Here is a 15,701-nt window from a genome sequence, read left to right as displayed (position 1 = left end):
TTATTTTATGTGATTTTGAAATGCAAAACAGTGACTTCCGGTTTATTAGTATGTTTTGAAAGTTTTTGCTTTTTTTCCTTGCGCTTGGTATTCCTTTCAAACACTATACCGGAAGTCACCCTATTGAATTTTAAACCAGCTCAAACATCGTTTATTGGTATCCAATATGTTTCGGATTTCTTTGTTTAAAGGGATTATAAGGCATATCGATAAACCGGAGGATGTTATATTGGAATTCGAGACGACACCAAAAATAGTTCTCCGGCATTTGTTTATTAAATACTTTCCAAAAATACCCATATTGTAAATGTTTTCAAGGAATATCAATAAACCGGAAGTCGCCATCTTGAATTTTAGAACCACCTCAAACATCGTTTTCCGACATCTACTCGTCAATTCCGTTCCGAAAATACCCATATTGCAAGGATTTCAAGGAATATCAATCAACCGGAAGTCACCATCTTGGATTTAAGAACCACCTCAAACATCGTTTTCCGACATCTACTCATCCATTCCGTTCCGAAAATACTCATATTGCAAGGATTTCAAGGAAGATCAATCAACCGGAAGTCACCATCTTGGATTTAAGAACCACCTCAAACATCGTTTTCCGACATCTACTCATCCATTCCGTTCCGAAAATACTCATATTGCAAGGATTTCAAGGAAGATCAATCAACCGGAAGTCACCATCTTGGATTTAAGAACCACCTCAAACATCGTTTTCCGACATCTACTCATCCATTCCGTTCCGAAAATACTCATATTGCAAGGATTTCAAGGAAGATCAATCAACCGGAAGTCACCATCTTGGATTTAAGAACCACCTCAAACATCGTTTTCCGACATCTACTCATCCATTCCGTTCCGAAAATACTCATATTGCAAGGATTTCAAGGAATATCAATCAACCGGAAGTCACCATCTTGGATTTAAGAACCACCTCAAACATCGTTTTCCGACATCTACTCATCCATTCCGTTCCGAAAATACCCATATTGCAAGGGTTTCAAGGAATATCAATCAACCGGAAACCGTTATCTTGAATTTCAAAACCACCTCAAACATCATTTTCCGATATCTACTCATCAATTTCGTTCCGAAAATACCCATATTGCAAGGGTTTTCAATGAATATCAATCAACCGGAAGTCGCCATCTTGGATTTCCAAAATACCTCAAACATCATTATCCGGAATCTACTCTTTAAACTCGTTCCAAAAATATCCATATTGTAGTAGTTTCCACTGAGTCGGAAATCGCTTTCGATGTATGCCAAAACCTCTTTTCACGAAGTAGGTTCGTAAAAAAAGATTACGTTATTTGGGATTTGGTTCTAAAAAAGAGTTACGTAAAAAGAGGTGACATATAAGAAGTGTTCTTAAACGGAGGTTTGGGTGTATCGAAGTTTACCGATTCTTTTTAGGATTTCTCGATTTAAGATTCGAGATACCGGAAATAGCAGTCAAATATTTTGAAATCGAACTTGCACTTGTAACTTATCCTAATACCGGTAAGAAGAAAGGCAAAGTTACATCCCTAGTTTGTTTCTGTCCGATGTCATAAAAATTCAAACTAAATATTATATTATATTCGTTTGCTTAAATCTTTTTCAAATTATATTTGGACCTCGCATATTTGAAACAATTTATACATCGATTTATTATTTTTTTCTTTGATTTGACGTAAAGTCGTCATAACGAACATAGGTTCGTGTCCAGCCTCTGAGCGTATCTTTTTCCAAACAATAATCTTTTTTGTGAGTTGTTTCTCATTTATTTGGCTTCTTCAATATATGTTTCCATTAAATCATTGCAAAACTGATTTTATATATTCTGAATATAAATTCTCATCACATTATTATTATAATTATGATTCGAAATAACCTTAGTCTATTCCACCTAATACTGATTATGCACAGTTCAAGGCATAGCAACAGTTTCAATAACGAATTTTTGAATGTCTGCAAACATCCTGAACATTATACTCTTACATAACGGGGCAAACGTCTCAATTCAGTTACCGAGCATCCCCCCTTGCACGCGAGTCAAAAAATCAACAGTGGCTTTACTCCGTCGGAATATCTTTGACTTGAGATCACGCAAATCTTGAAACCATTTCCCCGTCAGGCGAAGCAAGACTTCAACTCGATAACCTTAAAGTTAGCAGCTCATCTGCGGCCAGAAACGAAACCCCCCTCCGACCGGGCCCGGCTCGGCTCTGCTCGTCTCTGCTCGACACGGCCCAGCACAACTGGTTGCGATTCCGATCTCATATTTTCCCTCCAACAAGCTTCATTAATTCGTTCTATGTTTACCCATTCGCCGACCCGTTCGAAAGGAAATATTTCATTCCACGATGTTGTGTTGTCTCTTCTTGTGCTCAACAAACTTGCACACAGACCCACAGCTACACAACCGCCTCCGCAATTTTATGCTCAATGCAGACACGACAGTGGAATCATTATTTCCTGTACGATATAAACGGTAACATTACAATTTCGAACGAGAGCTTCATGATTTTCTGGTTTTTTCCCCCGTGTCGGGTTGGTAGCCGCCCCCACCCGGTCTAACCGCAGCATTGTTGTTCGAGTGAACTTTTCCAACTTCCATGAGGAGGCGAGGCACACTCCAAGGACCTGCTGCATGCAGTTTTAGCTTTAATTTCAAGTTGTCGTCGTCGCCAACGTGATGCTGATGATGATGATGATGATGATGATGATGATCATCAGCAGCATCATTATCATCACTCTTTCTACTCTCCACAGCTCGAGCCCACCCTCCATCCCTCCGCCAATTGCTAAGTTGGCATTTTTGCTATGCAATAAAGGTACCATATTTCAATGAGAACATGATGTTGCTATTCATGTTAGTGGATAGATAGATAGATATGCAACGTTGAGTGTGTAGCGGTTTCGGTTACAAAACGATGATGCTTCACACATTCGCCGAGACACTTTATCAAAGTGAGCCTCGGATCTACACCCGGCTGTAGTAGAAGCCTACCGGAGAGGAATTATTATGCAAAGAAAAAAAATAATAAAGTGCTTATCGGCTCTCCGAGACCGGCAAGAAGCGGTAGAAGAAGAAGAAGAAGGTTGAATAACTTGCGGCTGAAGCACAAATTAGTGAGCTTCTTTCGCAAGAAAATCTAAAGCTAAAGAAGTGGAGTAGCGAATGAGTGCTTGTTCACTCTTCACGAATGTGTTATGCCTAACTGTTTCGAATGGTATTCGATCAAGAGTACTCAGATGCTAATAAAAGCAATAAATTCTGCCAATATCTGTACGATCCCAGAGGTTTTTGCTTTTCCTTGTGGGAGAGTTCCTTCACCTTCGAGTGTCAAATTGGTATCACGTAGTTGATTTTAGAAGCACTCACTGAAATTCACTGTCGCGGGATGATTTTGAGATTATGGGTCTGTTCATTACCTGAAAAAAAACCAAAAGAAAAAAGAAAAATGTTAAAATTCCAACTAAAACAACTCTCAAACACAAAAGGTATCTAAGAATAGGCTCTTAAACCTATTAAAAGAAAAGATTATGACGTACACGACAACCCAAAAACCCTAATCTCGTTCATTAGAAGAAAACTCCGGTAGCCAGTTTACCAGTTTTTCCATTCAAGCTAGACCACTTTCGGGTTGCAATCAAGTTCAAAATCTGATAATAGAACTCGTCGCTTAAAACCAACCACAAACGACCCATTTAATGGCTGAAAGTACCCCCATCACCGTGGCCATTTCGATCGTCAGACGTCATTCGCTCGCTCGGTGCCAGACAACTTCATCTTCTGACTCTGAGCTGGATGGTGAACGATATTAACTCCAGTCGCCGTCAGTCGAGCAGAGCTGGAAGAACATGGAAGCGCGGTCAAAAGAAGACCCCTCTCAATACAACAATTAACATAACTGTTCACAGTTACTCTCGCCACAGATTATGCTAATCGTCAGAACTAGTTTCCATGATGATTCTTTTGTTACGAAATAGCGGCATTGCGGGCGCTTATGTCGGCGTCGGAGCCCAAGCCACTGCCAACAGACGAGACAGACTTCAACCGGCAAGCAAGCGAAGAACTCACGGGCGGAAAACTTGGCAGGAATTACATTGTGCTATCCGCCGTTGTATCGCCGGTTACATCACCGCCCCGTGATTAACTCATAATTTGCCTTTTAACTAGCCATTCATCATACGTCACCGTGGCTGATGAAAGCATAGAAGAGAGACAGAGAGAAAAAAGAACTCCTCATCTCCTCGTCTGGCACAGAACCTCATTTCGATGGAACGAATTATGTCTGAGCGCCAAGGAAACTAACCGAAGAACCAAAAGCTACGGGATTTGGACCGACCCACATACTGTGCGTGGAGATGCTTTTGCAGCCTGTCTAACCCGAAGATGGTAGATACGATAGCCCACCGCGCCTGGCGCGCCACAGTCGTGTCGTGGTATCGAGATGTTCTGTTACGAATTTGAATAACAATGAAAAAAAAAAATTAAGCTATAAAAACTGCACCACATGGTCCGAAAATTGAACGGTTTGGAATTTCTCGAAAGTATCAATAGCGTAGCGTAGCAGCAACCGAGGGCCAGACGGCAGTCACAACAGTTACGAATTAATTAGTAGCAGATTCAGTAGCAGACGGACGGCGCAGAAGATTATCCGCTTGTGTCACATGGTGAAAAACTAATGACTTCCGGTTGAGATAAGCGAGAGCAATTTGTGATTTTTGATGTTGGAATAAAATAAGGATGGTGACTGGTTTTTGGTTTTGTGTTTTAAATTTGGTGCAGATACAATCGACGAATTTCAGTAAAAGAATCACAGCCAATCAGTAATTTCGATGATAAATGCTTCTAGAGAATCTAGAAATTGGCAAAACGAGTCGTGATTTTTCAACATAAATTTAGGTGCATTTTTTTTTCAATAATTAAGATTTTAAATATGAATAAAATGGAATGAAGTGATGAACATATTTTTTACGCGATGCATTCATTTTTTTTACTTTGACTACTGTCTCAAATGCTATGCCTTTGAATAGAAAAAAAAGGCGATTGGGTAATGTCAGAGACATAACTGGTGGACGTGAATTAGAATAAAACTAACATGCTCTTCCATACTTCCGAATATCAAAAATCGTTCGTATCACACTAAGGTATTTTTTTATACGGTCTTTTTATGCGACTTTTATTATGCGAATTTTCAGAGTTATGCGTTTTTTATGCGAAGTTTCAGAGTTATGCGGTTTTTTTATGCAAATTTTCAGAGTTATGCGGTTTTTTATGCAAATTTTCAGAGTTATGCGGTTTTTTATGCGGTGCGTAAACTCGCATAAAAAATGACTTCAGTGTATTTGATTGATTGTGCAAATTTTGCAGCTGATTGATTGTGCAAATTTCACTAAAATACGACTAATTGACACCGAACGTACTCTGCCACACAATTAAATAAGGCGGAACAGGGTTGTGTACGAGACACAACCGATCACGATAACAACAGAAATGCAATCTTCAAATTAATTCATAAATTCACTCAAATTTCAGAAATACACAACAGTTAGGCTAAGAATTAGCTAAGAATCAAACTCATTCCGACAGTAAAAACTATAACATATGGGCTGAAAAGTCCCGGGCCTAACACATAGTTGGCACTAGTTTTATTGTAGTTACCTTCTTTTTAGTTAATAATAACCTTGAAAAAACAGCTACTAAAATTTCATGATACACCGAAACCTCCATTTACGAACTAAACGGGGGTTCGTAAAAAGAGGTAGTTCGTAAAAAAAGTTTACGCTATTTGGGATAAGGTTCGTAAAAAAAGTTTACGTTATTTGGAATTTACTTCGTAAAAAAAAGTTTTGTGTAATGAATGTGGAAACCGCGCATCATATGGCTATTTTCGCAACATATGTGAAGAATAAGTGCAAGAAAATGATGTTTGGGCTCGTTTCAAAATCCAAGATGGCGACTTCCGGTTTATTGAGATTGCTTAAGCCCTAACAATATGGGTATCTTCGGAACGGAATTGATGAGTAGATGTCGGAAAACGATGTTTGAAGTGGTTCTGAAATCCAAGATGGCGACTTCCGGTTTCTTGATATTCCTTGAAATCCCTCACAATATGGGTACTTTCAGAAAGAGATTGAAAACTAGACGTCGGAAAATGACATCATATATCACTCGATCAAAGCAAGCGCAACATCAAAATGATGCCATCTATACGGATTTTACTACTGCATTCGACAAGATTAACCCTCAAATTGAAATTGCAAAGCTCAACAGGCTTGGATTTAACGCCTTCTTTCTCAACTGGATTGAATCCTATCTGACTGGTCGTAGTATGACCGTGAAAGTTGGCTACTGTGTTACTCCATTATTCATCGTGAGCTCCGGCATTCCTCAGGGAAGCTATCTGGGACCGTTCATATTTCTTCTATTTATAAATGATCTGAATTTCTCATTGCAATGTATGAAGCTATCATTTGCCGACAATTAAATTCAAGCTGTTTCATCTCATCAAAGATCTGAAAGACTCACATTTCTCGCAGTCATAGTTGGATATATTTTCTAACTGGTCCGTCTAACGTTAACAGAATGGTACCGAACGCTTCTAAATGCTCAGTTATCTCCTTCTCTCATGAACAAACCACGATCACGTATGATTACACTATTTCGCAAGCGGCACTAAAACGGAAGACATCAATCAAGGGTCTGGGAGTTTTATTGGATTTAAAACTTAGTTTCAAAGGTCACATAGAATATACCCTCTCTAAAGCATGTAAGATGCTCTAAAGCATTCAAGATTAATAAAAATCAATACCATATACTGCCTGATATCGTTATATTGCGCTCTAGTTTGCTCTACACTGGAGTATGCTGTTGTTGTTTGGGCACCATATTACCAAACTGATTTTGATTTCAACTTATCTCGTAACACCATTAAATACCAAATCTTCTCCAAATCTTTTCCCGCTAGTTTTATTAAGACAATTAGTCGACATGAATAGTTGTTAGTTAGCTTTGTAGCTTACGAAGAGTATTTTAAGATTTGGTAATGTATCATTTATACATGTGTAATATGTTGATACAAAAGATGAGAAAGTTTTATGCCTGATGAAGAAGGAGAACAAAAAATCTCAGCCCCAGTGGGCTCTTGCTCTTAAATAAATAAATAAATAAATAAATAAATAGATAATATTCAAAATACTTCAGTTTGATCAGTTTTTAATCGGAAAATAATCAATTCATAATAAGGGTGATTATTCGGCTCACATACACGCACACAGACATTTTGCGGTCTCGACGAATTGAGTCGAATGGTATATGACACTCGGCTCTCTTTCTACATGAACGAGCCAAAAAATATTCGTATCCAAAATTTTTACCAGTTTGGTCCTATTTTATAACTGAAGAATCCAAATGAGAAAATAAATTTTGTCAGAAACAATTAATTATCACAATAAAAAAAAACTCTCTCGCAAAATGTAAATCCCAAGTTGACTTCACATCGTCAAACGAAATGATCGAGGTATAGAGAAATGGAAATCATCAAATTGCATCAGAGGTTTTCACCGCCACTTCGTTGTCGTCGACGTCGCCGGGTACTACTGCCCTGCGAGGAGCCCTCGAGATTGACAGCATTTCATCGCGGTTGTGATCACCAAATTGTGAAATATGCAAATATTTTCTCTCTCTATCGATTGATATTCATTCATCAGTTGGCGGCTCGGAAGTTTTCACCTCTGCTTCGGGGTTCGGTTTGGTTGCGGCCTTTTTGTCTGTGCTTCACGGATTGACGCAAGGTGCGATCGCTGGGAACGGTTTTCGGAACTAGCGGACTGTCACTGTTGTAAGGCAAGTTTCATCTTTCGGAAACATAATACCTCATATAAACCGGTAATTTAACTGACCAACGCCTTTCAGTCGAAGGGAAGTACCTGAATTATGACAGAAAGTGAAATTATAGTATCACTAATAGTTATAAATTACCCAAAAAGTTATAAATTACTTTGGGTACATTTAATTCCGAGGTTTTTCCGAACCATTCAACAAATATTTAACCGATACCAAACGAGAACAACGTTGGAGTAGCTTCGCTGGCCAATTTCTTCGAACAAATTCCCTTTTAGTAAAACCAAACGCACACGAGCCTTCGCTTCGGGGCATAGTTATAGTTTGAAAATTACCCGATTGTTCAAGTCTATCGCTACTATTTCCCTGTTGGTTTCCCCACCTGCATGCTCCACCGAGAAAATCAGATCACTTTACAAGATAAACGAAACTGAAACTGAAACAACAATTGAAAGTTTTTGCAGCAATATGAGGCAGCGCTCATTCTTCACCCGAACACCCGACTGTGTCGTGATTCCGAAGGGCTCCCCCCCTTCTCATTCGAAAGGCACCGGGGGCAATGCGGAGCATTTTGAAGAAGTAAAACGTAGGAAAATGGTTGCATAAAAGCGTTGTTTTGCTGCGCTGCGTTTTGAGCGAAAGTGGATTTGAATGCTATTACCATCATTCAACCATTTGGATTTGGTTCGTTTTGAGATTTTGTTCAAGTGATACGGCCTTCGTCGAGTTGAGGGACGAAGAAGAAATGGTCTTCGTCGGAGTAGACATTCCAACGGGCTGAGATGTTCCACACTGGCGGTGATCGGATTGTTCGTGACCATACGCGATCGGACAGGTGAATCCGAACTAGATCGATCTGTGTTCGTGTTGTGGCGGATTTCCGCATTCTTCGGTGAAATTGCAAAGGAATCTTGCATCGTTTTTTCTGGTAAGGAGGTTTACTGAGAAATGGGACGATGAAAATGTTCGTTGTTCTTCGAATTTTCACACGGAAACCAAAGCCTTTGCATTGTGGATTAGGTTCGAAAAATGCGGCGCTCGAAATGTATTAATATTTATGATTAAGTAAGACTGATCCTTAGAGTTTTCGATGTGTATGTAATCAACTATGGATCAAATTGCAAACGAGGTCAACGATATGTGAAAGATGCGCATTATTCTATCTGAAAGGGCTCATTCAAATATTGGTAAGGTGTTTATTTGAAAGGAAGTTTTTTCTCTATAATTCTCAAGAACGAAATATTGACAATCGAGTACTGTTTCATTCTCAGTTTGTTAGCTCATCCGACAAGCTAATCATAACAGAACAATAACCTAATTCTATCTTACTCTAATACTTGTTGAAAATTTTTATTATTTTAACTACTAACGAGAGCATGTTTATATAAGCATCAGCCACACAAGTTGCTTTTTACTATTAACTTGTAATTACTAGCTGATCGAGTACGGACAAGTTATCAACTAATGCAAAATCAAAAATGTCCTAAAATTACACCAGTCGTTAGCTCTGTCAGTAAGCTTGAAATGTCATTTTTATTGAGTGTAGAAAAAGGCTTAAAATGATCACCGAATTATAAGATTGGACCGTTCAATGAAAGATTTACATCGTTGGAGTACAGGAAGGTAATCAGGGGTTCAAGATGGTTGCCTTGTGGAGTCCCATAGTCATCTATCTGGACTCGATTACAGAGTCATCTTGACAGTTGAACAGCGATTATTGCGATATGAATAAATAACTCCTCCTAATACCAAGCCTTAAAGAAGTTACGCGTAGCATCTAGCCTAAAAAAAGTTGGAGCTGTCTTAGCTCAGCTGTTACTTGAACAGCTGCAATAAACTTTCCACCCTCGAATTTTGTAAAGTTTGTAAACTGATTAAGGTGTATCACTTTTGACGATCGGTCAGGAAAATCCAATGAAATGGTGATTTTTCCCGTTTCAAGTTTAAAATTCTACCTTGATCAAAAAGTTCTCGGAATCACCACCGTGTGGCGCTCTCAGTTACCCAATTAGATTTTTTAGGTTGCCACATTTGTCATTGATATTTTATCAAATTTTCAGCTTGATACCTGGACATTTGAAAAAGTTACACTGTATTGAATACATCTGCGATTGTGCGTGTCCTCGATTTTGCACAATTTCAAAAATGAAATTGAAATTCCAAGAACGTGTTTGCATTTAATTTTGCGTTCAAAACGGTTTCAATGGTGCGACGATATTGCAAATGTTAGAAATGTATTTCGGCAACGATACTCCGAAGAAAACAGTCATTTATCAGTGACACGAATGTTTCAGTAGTGGCCGTGAGTTTGTGAATGATGATGAGAGAAGCGGTAGGCCATCGACATTGAAAACCAACAAAATCGCCGAAAAAGACAAGATTTATGGATGAACAACTCGTGGCTCTTGCACTACGATAACGCACCGTCACACAATGCCATCGTTATTCGTGAATAATTTGGCTACAAGCGAAACAAATACCATTCAGTAACCACCGAATTCACCTGGTTTGGCTCCTTGCGACTTTTTCCCATTCGGTCGACTCTAGAAACCGCTCTGTGGAACGTGTTTCAGCACTCGAGATGATATTATGAAAAAATCGTAGATGGCTCGTATGGCCATACCGAAAACTAAATATAAAAACCTATTTTTAATCCACCTTATGGTGTAATGCCTTTCTCATATTACTTATATGTCCAAAAATATCACTAGAATATTCTGTCAAGAATTTTTTTTAATCTTAAATAAAATAAGAAGCTTTCTTTGGGTATGAACTAACATAATCTCTTCAATTTATAAACAGTGAAGTCAAGTTAATAAGAATTTTTCTTTATTTTGCATCGTCGCACTAAATGATCAAACACACTTTACTCTATAGATCTTGAACCGGAGGTCGAACCCGAATGAAATTAAACAGCAACCTTTGAGACTATAGGAATTTTTGTTGGAGCCTAAATTTGTGGAAATCGATTAAATCATCTCTGAGAAAATTGAGTGCGTCTCGTTTTAGAACTTGAAACCGGATTTATGTTTACCAGTATAACCGAAGTCGGGTCGTTTAGTAAGCAACACACTATACCTTATGAAAGCATGATGAAATTCAATAGCAACCTATGGGACTATGAAATTTTTTATTTTATGAGTGTCATTATTTGACACATACTCACACACATACACACAAGCACATACATTGCTCAGCTCGATGAACTGTGTCAAATAATATAGAACCCCTAGCCCTCTGGACCAATTTTCGTTAGTCAATTTTTCAAGTGATTGCATACCCTTCTTATATGAGAAAGGCAATAAGTGTACTTTTAAAGAAAAGCATCGTTATCATGATTTTGTTATAACACTAACGAGAAGGTACAAATTGAATGAAAGAATTAGAAATTTCCATTTTTTTTCGCTTGAAAAACATAAATTTTAATGTGGCAACCCTGCACACTATACGAAATGGAACAAAGCACGCTGCGAACGAAGCCAAGCCGCACGTACCGACGCGTACCAGTTTTGCATCGTCATTTTGAATTTGAATGTTTCAACACTCATCGCCCTATAATGTCGGAACCAGAAGTCGAATCTAGATAAAATCGCACAGTATATTTAAAGGCAATGAGAGCGTTAATTTCAATCATGATTTGTGAAAATCGGTTTATCCGTTACTGAAAAAACCAAGTGAGTTCCGTTTTTGGAATTTTCTTCAATATTATTGGTGCCCTCGGGAACGGAAACCGGGTATTAGTAGTCCCAAAGTAGTTTTATATATTCAATAACTAACAAGATCTGCCAACTAGATGAATTTATCAGTAAGTTTTATAAAAATGAGCACCTCGTTTCGCCATCGCTTGTGAAAATATACTCATGAAATTGAAAATTTTCACTAATCGCACTGTAATACCGGAACCGGGGGTCGGATCTGGATCATCTTTTCGAGGACTTTAGAAAAAAAATTTCAAGACCTTTTATTTGCTTCTTAGTTTGTGAAAATCAGCCATCTTTGAGAAACGTGTGTGACTATTGGCTCCCGTTTTTGGTGCATAGCACCCTGTAATTCCGGAACAGGAAACCGGATCGGGATAATATTTAATAGCAGTCTATGGGACCATAGAACTTTTCATTTGAATCTTAGTTTGTCAAAATCGGTTCAATAACCTCTGAGAAAATTGAGTGACATTATTTGTTACTTGAACACATACATACATACATACATACACAAACAGACATTATGCGTACTCGACGAACTGAGTCGTATGGTATATGACACTCGGCTCACCGGGTTTCGGTGTTCCCAGCGATTGCATAGCATTTCTATATGAGAAAGCAAAAATGTTTCGAGGATTGGATCAAGCGCTGGTATAAGTGTGTTGCAGTCTATGGGAAACACTTTGAAGGGGACAATATAGATTTTGATGAATAATCTTGTATTTTTAATTTTCTGAATATATTTCGGGAACTTTTTGATCAAGGTAGTATGACTCTTTTGCATTCATGCAGCACCATCTTTGGTAATAGAGTATTGACAACTTCAACATTATTATGTCATAACTTTGTTGGTTGTCAACCGACATTCCAAATTTGTTCACCATTGAATAGGTACTTTTTACCAAAATTGAAATACACTGAAACAAATGAAAAATAGAGTTACAGTTACAGTGAAAACTTTAGATAGGTGACCTTAGAGAAGACGAGATTTTTTACAACGATCGTAAATGCCTCAAAATGATGACCTCGCATTTCTTACACATCATAAGATTACTGGTGATACCGGCTGCAATGTGCACCCAATAAAATTTTTTGCACTATCAAAGAAACCTTTAAAGTGCATGAATTTTAAAATATATACAAATATTAAAATTCTGTTCATATGTATTTGTATACAAATCTAAAACTAAAGCGACGACACATTACATTTTTTACTCCAAATTATTGGAATCAATAAAATAAACCATAAATCTCAAGAAATTTGGCACAAATACAAACAATTTCTCTCATTAGAAAATTTTTACGTAACAAAATCAAGTCAAAATTTTTAAAATCTGTGATTCCAAAAAAGTAGAATTTGGCACAAAATATCTCAGAAAAATTATTCATTCTGAATTTTTTAAATTTCGTAACTTATTTGCGTTATCTCTTTTTCATATCTGGGAACGGGTATAGCGTGATGGGAAAGTCGAAATGGATTGCTTAAAAGTGTTGAATTTTATGCATGTAATAAGCTGAGCAAATGAAAGACACATATTCTATTTTTTTTATTCAATAATATAATATAATTTTAGGCACACTATTTAAGCTCTAAGATGCCAAGGGTATTTTCTAATCTTAATTAACGACTAACTTAAAACTAGAATAGTATCATTAGACTACGTCATCTCGGGTTATCGAAAATCCAGCTCTCAGCTGGCGATCGGCAGTGGTGAATGAATTGAATATTGCATGAGTCTTCCAGATGGTGTTGATAAATATCTATGCTGGCCGCATCCTTCGGGCCGTGTGAGTTCGCGGGAAACACCTCCAGGCTACGAAGGCCCCGCAGGTGACCCGCATGCTGGTTTTCGACTGGAGCGGTCTTCCGTGGGCGATTATGATGATGTTACGGAAGAGAATAAAAAAAAAGTAAATATTGTGGAAACGGGGTAAAAAAGGGATGTGGGAACAAAATATCTGAAAACGACAGAGATCAAATTAGTTGCCATCGAGATGGTGAAGAGACAGGGAAGGGGGAACGAAAAAGTTAGTGACAAAAAAAAAGATCTTGTTAGTTCCAATGAAGATGGTGGACAGGAACGGGGATCGAGAGAATCGGGCGGATGTTAGTGTCGAACCTGTAGGTGAAGATTATACTTTCTGAGCGAGGAATAACAAATTACACTTGTATATCAATGTGTTTAAGGTACTGGTATATGAGAAGCATATATAAACTATCCCGACTCGCCAACACATCCCGAACCGGAACCTCAGGCGGTCTACCTCGGGCCCTAAGGGATTCCAGTAGCTTCGACCTGGCGTCACGATACTCTACGCACGACCACACGACATGCTCGATGTCCTGATAACCGTCGCCGCAGGTGCAGAGACCGCTCTCCGCAAGCCCAACACGCCGGAGATGTGCGTTGAAAGTGTAGTGATTTGACATGAGCCGCGACATAACACGAATGAAATCGCGACTCACGTTCATTTCCCTGAACCAAGGTTTCGTCGATATCCTAGGAATAATGGAATGTAGCCATCGTCCCAGTTCGCCATTGCTCCATGAAGACACACATATTCTAGAAAAGAGTGTATCAAGCTTCAGTGCTTTCAGGTAGTATACTACATGGAAAAAGAAATCCCGAACCGAACCGTGTATATTTTTGTTGATAACAAGCCTTTAAATGGCGAAATATAAAATTTCAAGACAATCTATGTACTAGTGTTTGAATAACAGCTGATCGTGTCAGACGAGTTCTAGTTTTCATCAAGCTATGGAAAAAGTCACACCAGCGCATTCATGCATGAAAGCAACGGTGAAATTGAATGATTTGCGGTACGGATTGGTCCACCATCTGTAACCCACCGGTTCCAATCCGTTTCTCAAAAGTAGATTTTTTCCATTTTCTTATGTACATTTTTTTTTAATCACTGTAAAACGTTTGAAAGTATCATGCTAGTTGAGTCAATATACTGCAAACAATGTTGCAGCTTACTATCAAGGTACGTTTCCAATGGGTACCTAATTTGAATAAACGAGCTTTGGTAGCGAGATGGGGTTGACTTAGCAAGTAGTGATGCTGTGAGAAGCGACTCAGTAGGAGTTTCAAATATTCTGGCTACCTAGAGTTTCATTGATTCAAGGCATCAGTCTTTTTCAAGGCTACCTGAGTCACTAACTAAGTGACTAAGTGATACAAAGAGTGATATTACAGTGACTAAGTGATACAAAGAGTGATATTAGAGTGACTAAGAAATTAATCAGCCTTTTTTAAGGCTAGCTAGGAGTCTAATCGAAGACTAATTTAGCCTAGTTAATTTAATTTAAAATTTCATTAATTTCAAAAATGCCTGCGTCCAACCGGAAAGGCAACAAGCCTAAGGCTAAAAATAATTCAATACGGAATAAATCACAATCCGTTATTCAACATTTTTCTAATAACATTCACGATCTTATAGAATCTGAATGTAAAAATAAAAGACAACGGACGGATTTCCCTTCCGTTGATCCTATGCCGTCTAACAATATTTACGAGATTCTACCTGAATCCGATTGTAGCGACATAGAAGAAAATTCTTCAAAAATTCCCAAAATGGACGCTTGTCGTTCTGGGAAGAAACATCAATCTATGCCACCAGTGACGGTGATGATTTCCGACTTCAAAGCATTCCGTACTGAGCTTTCTACTTTTCTCCCGGAAGTAAAAGTCTCATTTCAAATCGGACGAAGAGGAGAATGTCGAGTCTTGGTGGATGGATTGGAAGATTACGAACGTCTTATTCGATATTTGTCCGAAAAACTTCATAAATTTTATTCATATGATATAAAATCAGACAGACCCTTCAAGGCTGTCTTGAAAGGATTATCAAATGATCAAAGTATTGATGAAATTAAAAATGAACTAAAAGAATTGCTTGGTTTTGCCCCTTCCCAAGTAATACTTATGAAAAAAAGAGCGAATGGTACTTCTAAACCACGCTCTGGAATTTCCCATGAACTTTACCTAATACACTTCAATCGAAGTGATGTAAACAATTTGAAAACTTTAGAAAAAGTACGTTTCATTTCCCACATTAAAATTCATTGGGAACATTATAAACGGCATAATCGTATTGCTAACTTAACGCAATGTCGTCGTTGCCAAGGCTTCGGTCATGGAACCAAAAAT

The 15,701-nt window shown here is 38.2% G+C and overlaps 1 protein-coding gene across 7 annotated transcripts in view; it reads right to left on the bottom strand.

Annotated features, from left to right (window-relative positions):
- LOC131437068 (uncharacterized) overlaps window positions 1-15,701 on the bottom strand; it is a 561,034-nt gene that overhangs the window by 399,488 nt on the left and 145,845 nt on the right. Inside the window, exon 3 of one of the 7 annotated variants that reach the window (XM_058606126.1) lies at window positions 3,380-3,429. The exons of the other annotated variants lie outside the window; for them this stretch is intronic. The gene's annotated coding sequence lies outside the window, so the exon portion shown is untranslated. The remainder of the gene's footprint in view (window positions 1-3,379; window positions 3,430-15,701) is intronic. 7 annotated transcript variants of the gene reach the window in all.

Source organism: Malaya genurostris, chromosome 3, assembly GCF_030247185.1.
Source record: "Malaya genurostris strain Urasoe2022 chromosome 3, Malgen_1.1, whole genome shotgun sequence".
Classification (NCBI taxonomy): domain Eukaryota; kingdom Metazoa; phylum Arthropoda; class Insecta; order Diptera; family Culicidae; genus Malaya; species Malaya genurostris.
This window is presented reverse-complemented; position numbering and strand designations above follow the sequence as displayed.